At 37.6% G+C, this 6,602-nt stretch overlaps 1 pseudogene; it reads right to left on the reverse strand.

Annotated features, from left to right (window-relative positions):
• Nucleotides 1-249: 249 nt before the first annotated feature.
• On the reverse strand, nucleotides 250-1,164 carry LOC110037731 (annotated as a pseudogene).
• Between the last annotated feature and the right edge of the window lie 5,438 nt (nucleotides 1,165-6,602).

The raw sequence follows: 6,602 nt of genomic DNA on the forward strand, positions 1-6,602 counted from the left end.
GATCTTATTGTCTCTGACTCTAGCCTTAATGTCATCGACTGCATGCTAAGTTGGCTTTGGCCTCGTTGTCTTTAGTCTAGACAATTGCACACGGCGGCAAAACAAACAAGCCTCCTGTTATTTTTTCATCAGGCCCTCCTTCATCGTAATCTTTTCCTCATAATCGTTAAATCTCGTCAGGACGAGCGAATGATCATCCTAAATGGCACGTTGCAGTCCTTTTCATTCTAATCGTCCAATTAAGCCCAGCGAGCACACAGATCAAACAATAATAACAATTAATAAACACATACGAGCTCAAATTTCATTACAATAACCACAAATATTGAAGACAACATGACACGTGGCACATAATTAGTGGCTAAAAATTATTTCTCCCAAATTGAAATATCCAATTTAGAACTTCTCCATTCTAAATGAAATCTCCCGTTCGGAACCGTCACTCGAACAACTCTTCGATCAATTTAGGTACCGTGGAGTTCACCGCCGTCGTACCGCCGTCGACGACGAGGTTATGCCCGCTTATAAAACCCGACTCGTCGGAAGCCAAGAATAACACCGCCGCCGCCACGTCCTCCGCCCTCAACACCTTCCCTTTCAGATTCGCCGCCGCGCACGAAATCTCTTCCATCTTCGCCGACTCCAACCCTAACGCCGTGCAGGTCAGCGGCGTCGCCAGATAAAACGGGGACACGCAATTTACCCTCACCCCTTTCTCCCCAAGCTCCGCCGCCGCCGCCTTCGCAAGACCCAAAACCGCGTGCTTTGCGGCCGTGTAGGCCGCCGGAGGGAGCCCCCCGAGGATCGCCGCGATGATCGACCCCCTCGTTCCCGCCGCCACCATCGCCCGCCCGGCGTGCTTGATGGCCAACGCGGCCCCGCGAACGTGGACGGCGAGCACGTGGTCCAGATCAGCGGGATCGAGATCGAGGATGCCGCTGGTTGTGCCGACCACGCCGGCGTTGCTGAAGAAGATGTCGAGGCGGCCGTAGGTGGCGACGGCGCGGTCGACGGCGGCGGCGAGGTGGAGTTCGTCGCGGACGTCGCAGTGGACGAAGGGGCAGCAACCGGGGGGCGAGGGATCCGCCGGTTATGATGGCTACCTTCCCCTCCAGCCTCGGCTTGTCGGAAGCCATCTGATCTCTCTGTTTCTCTCTGTTTCTGGCTATTCCGGTGATCAATGGCGAGAGCTTCATTGTTATATAGAGCCGGGGAGGCGGAGACTGGTCAAACTGCCACGTGGATCGGACCAAAAAATAATTGACTTTGGATATTTTTTATTTTATTTCCACTACGAATTCTACATAAATGTGAAAAAAAAAAAATTAGGCACATATCACATAAATTTTATATATTTATTAGTATAATATTTAAATTTTAAGTTTTGTATTTGTAACATTTAATGTATATTTATATTAATTTTTTGAAGTTAATAATGAAAATAATGTTTATGTGATTTAAATAAATAATTAAGCAAATAGATAACGTATTTAATTCTATAAATAATAAGTCATAATTCTAAAATCAAGTAATTCTATAAATTGAATCGTGTTGAATAAAAGATAATAATAATGTTTAGGTTTGATTGTGGAGCAAATATTGTGTCTGCTCTTCGTTCCAAGTCCTCTATTTCTTTCTATGAAACAGAGCTGCACGCATAGTTGTGTGGGCGTGCATGTAATACTTTTCCCTGACAGTGAGGATCGTACACAAGCTAGATAAAGCTTGTAAAAAGAAGAGGAACCATACTTTTTTTTAAGAGAAATGATGAAACATGGAGCCACAAATAGAAAGAAAAAAAGAAGATCCCTTATTTAGTGGATGACCTCTCTTATTTAATACGTCAAACACCCCACATAAGTGTATACATAAGTGGCTACACCTACAAAGTTAATACATTAAAATAAAAGTATCATGTAGTTGTGTGTATAGTGTATTATAAACGATAGTGTTATTCGTAATAAGGCAAGTGGAATAAGTTAACTTATAATATTTATGAGATACACTATAAGGGAATGTAAGGTACTTGACCCTCTCTAGAAACTTCTCTTATTCTTTATCAAAGGGATAATGTATGGATTGGTTTTACTATGATGGATTAATGGATTCCTATCAGGCTTCTCTCTCTTGTTATCATTTTTGTATTCTCCTCTAGTTTTCTCTTCTTCCTTCCAATATCTTCATGGTATCTATGCTTCAAGCTCAAGTCCATTCGAGCTTCTCTATTGATCTGGGGTGACGCTCGTTCAAGGGCAAAATCAATCGGCTTCTTCAACCCGAGCACTCGATCGGCTCCAACCAAACAACAATCGATCGGTCTCCTCCACCTAGGTTGTTTTTGATAATATCTAAGGGGATGTCTACCTCACAAACTTTAGAAAACTTCAATCAATCGCCAATGCAGTTGAATACCTCAATCTCTATCCCTCCTCTCAAATTTCTAATGAGCAACCTAATAGACTTTACTCAAAACCGCCTCTCCGCTAAAAATTATCCTATAGGGAAGGCTCAAGTTCTGAAGATGTTCCCTGCAAATGAGTACCTAGAGTTCAGAATGGAAGCTCTCCATGCCCACCGCAATTTTTTATTTAGTGGCTGATTCACATATTCACAATTCATAATATACTTCCTGAGTTTTGCTTTATCAAAATCTTACAACAACACTTTAATCCATTATCTCTACACCAATTCTTCCTTATGTGTCGCATCTTTCATCGATCGTTGAGATTTGACATACTATTTCTAAGAGATTACAACCAACAAACCGCTCCAGACTCATCGAGTTGAAGAACTCCCTTCGTACCATCTTGATGAACAACCAAACCATGATACAATATTTATCAAGTGTCAAAGCTCTAATAGACAACATTGTTTTTGCAGGAGGAAAACTAGATAAAAAGGATATAATCCTTTATACACTCAACAAGCTTTCATCTACCTTTCAAAGCTTCAAGACGACAAAATGGACTCAACTACAGCCCACCGACCTCGACTACTTCAGATCAATATTGTAAGCGAAAATCAGAAACTTGACCCCTCTTCTCAACCCCATGTTGCACTCGTGGTAAGAAGATGTTCGTTAACCTATTCTTCACGTGGTCGAGGTCTAGGTACTATCGGAAGTCGAAACCATACCAAAGGGTGTCGAAATGCACAACGAGCATTAGTCACGTGTCTGTAACAAATACAGACACTCGGTGGCTTCATGTTAGCATCAGTTAAACCTAGAGTATGTACCTACCACGCAAGCCTTATAAGCATCGACCTCTAAAGAATAGTTGATGAAGTCACTCATACTTGTCGAATTAACATGTTGAACTAATTTGCTGAATTGACTGGGTGAATTGTGTAACAAGCTGGCTGAGCTAATATTTGGGATGTTAAATAACTTAGTCTGTTGGATTTAGCTAAGGGAGGTTGTCGAGCTACATTGCCAAGATGATCAAGTTCAATTATTGTCTTATGTTTCCCCAAATATTCAAGGAATATTTTGAACCCATCATGTGCATATATTATCTTGTGCTTAGAACTTGGTCACATGACTTCTATGGCTATACAATACCATATTACAATTTAACTCATAGTAATCAACCCTTGGACAACTATAAGCCAGATTTGTCCAACAAATGGTATTGATTCTATATATTAATTTACTAATAACACTAAACTATTAACCACACAGGTTTATTATTTTCATTTGTCTGTGTGAATCATGGAATTTTCTTGGGTTATCTTATCTCATCATTGATATGTTTAATTTAAAAAAGATATAATTTAAATAAGATTCATCACAATGTATCATTTATATGTGAATAAATTTCCTGAAAGGATTTTTGGAAATTTCTCTTATAGGAATCGTTGATAATATGAAGGGACTTTCTTACTTTAAGAATTTAAGAACATTATTATAAATATAGTGATAACCTGTGTAAATTATTTTAAAATGTTTTTTTTTTATTTGAATAACTTTTAAGATAATGATATTAAAGAGTTAAAATTCAGTTGAGCTTAACAATATTATTTTATAAATTAGTAATTTTAAAATGGATATTTTAGCATGATTTATTAATGATGAGATGTTTTTATTAGGAATAAAACACTTGATTGCAAAATAATGAGTGATATTCATTCATAAAATGATGCTACATTGTTGAATCCTTTAAAGACTTAGGTTCTAGTGTTGTTTTTGAGCTTATACAACCTCAAAGAGATCTTACTTTTGGGTGGAAAATAATTGAAAAAAGGAGAATAGAGTGGGAAAACTCTCATCTTATCTCAAGCTTACAGGAGAACAAGACGAGGCTTGATAGGGGGATGAGAGCCAATTGGAATGATAAGAATGGTCCCCCCTCTTCCCTCGTGGTGGGAGGTATACTTAATCCCCTCCCCCCCTCCTCTCCTCTCGCTCAAGTGATGGAGAAAATAAGAAATACAAAGCTTGGATCGCACAATATGAGGCATGTTCATAATGTCCTTTAACAAGATGAATGTTAGGAGATTTTAGGTAGACGTGGACATATATTCGTCAATGGGTGTTTCCTTTCATATATACCATTTATGATACTTGAGGAGTGATCATGGAAAGTTCGATAGAGTGCTTCAGCAACTGGTGCAGGACAACTGAAAGAACAAGAAGTGACGTCGATAGGTCATCGCGATAGATTACTCTAACAACTGGTAAAGAATAGTTGACAAGTTAGGTAGAACACCTCGACTAGATACTTCAGTTGTTAGTGTTTTATGGTATTTGAGATTTACAAAGAATGAATCCTCCAAGCCCAAAACCTACTTTTTATAAGCAAAATCCCATGAAAGCTACTTATGGGTATACATTTAGTTTCTTGATTTTCTTAACTCTTAAATAATATATTATGAGGAGTAAAAGAATAAAGAAAAACTTGCTACTTTATTCATGTAACAAAAATTTTTTTTGATAGTCACTTAAGTAGAACTAGGCCAAAACATGATAAAATGTTGAATCAACTTATTTCAAAATCGCACCTAACACCCTGAAGCTTTATTGGGTACACCTATAGGGAGTCGTTCAAAAAACAAATGACTGAGTTTGGACTTTCCTTCTCCTAGGGACAATTTTACAGTACCTATAGGAAGTAGTCGCTAGAACTTCCTGGTATGTATGAACTAATAATCTCTTATGGGCCTTAGCTTTTCAATTATGGAAGTCATTTGTCTGTTTGATATAGCCTGCATGAGGCATTTAAAGGCCTGGACGGTCAATTATTTCTAGTAAAGACACATACTTCTGGATGGAAGTAGAGCATGAATTATAAAAGTAGCTTTTATAGAATGAAAGGATATGAAAATAAAGTGAATTTGGAGATTTCCTGTTCTTAGGAGTGTGTTTGCTATAATGTTTCTTCTCAAAGAATAGTTGTCACATCACTTTAGATGGGTCCACATATGCATGTTTGGATGTTTTGGTGGGTGACATTATGTCGTAAAAAGAAAATAGTTGAATTGAATAGTGGCAGCAGTAATTACAACGGTTGTGGAATCATTTCTAGTGTTAAATCTCTGTTCTATATATAACCACTGTGTGAGCCTTGCAGAGGTTCTAGATTTTATTGCATTTTTGAGATTATACTTTGTGTGAGTCTTTCTTTTAACTGTTCTGATTTCAATGAGAAAGATTGATGAATCATATTTGTCGTAGGAAAAAATGAGTGAGTCATTCCAAAAAGGATCAAGATCTTCAGAAAGGGGAGATATTTGTAGGTTTATAGACTGCTAGAGCTAGGGCTTCTTAAGGTTGTTCTTCACAGGATGCTTTGTTGATGAATACCATTCAGGTTAATCTGAAAGGTATTGCCTCAGGCATTCTGCCAACAATATCTTTTTATGATCTTCTACTTTTGGAACAAATTTTTATCGATCTGAATGATGCTTTGGTAGCGTGTATATATGACCTCCTCGGTGAATAAATGTAAAGAATGAGAAGAGAAGTTTTAGAGTTTGTTTGGGAGAGAATACACGGCGTGTAACAATCGGCCTTCGTAGCCCCCAGCTTCCATTGACCGCCTGTCTCACTAGCCGCAAACCACCGTCGATCATTGCTCATTGTCACCAATTGTTATTTCAAAGTACAGACTATCACAACCAATGCTTGCAACCATTATTTACAGATTACAACTATTTTTGAATTTTCTAATACTTTCTTTTTAGCTATATAAATATATACAAGTGTAGTTTTCCATATAACCATGCACATTCTCTCTGTCGTGAGAAAAGAACATGCTTCTCTACTTACAAACATGCAATGGATTATTTTAATTGGGCCAAACCCAATGATTTTTTTTTCGGCTTATCACACAACTTTTCTATTTTCTATGTGTATGCTGGATAATTGTGTAATACTGAGACGTTAAATTATCACTTTACTGCCACAAAACTTCTAGAACTAAAAAAAACTTTGTTTGTTCACCAATTTTTTAAAAAAACGAAAATTTTTATAATATAAAGAGAAAATGAAAAGCAAATTTGAATTAAATATTTAGTATTGGCATTTCAGTTTTCGATTTAATAAGCTTATCTATTTCGCACCCACTAAGCCATTTAGGGGCTTGTTTAAGCTCAAACTCATT

This window comes from Phalaenopsis equestris, unplaced genomic scaffold (genome assembly GCF_001263595.1).
Source record: "Phalaenopsis equestris unplaced genomic scaffold, ASM126359v1 Scaffold224177, whole genome shotgun sequence".
Lineage (NCBI taxonomy): Eukaryota > Viridiplantae > Streptophyta > Magnoliopsida > Asparagales > Orchidaceae > Phalaenopsis > Phalaenopsis equestris.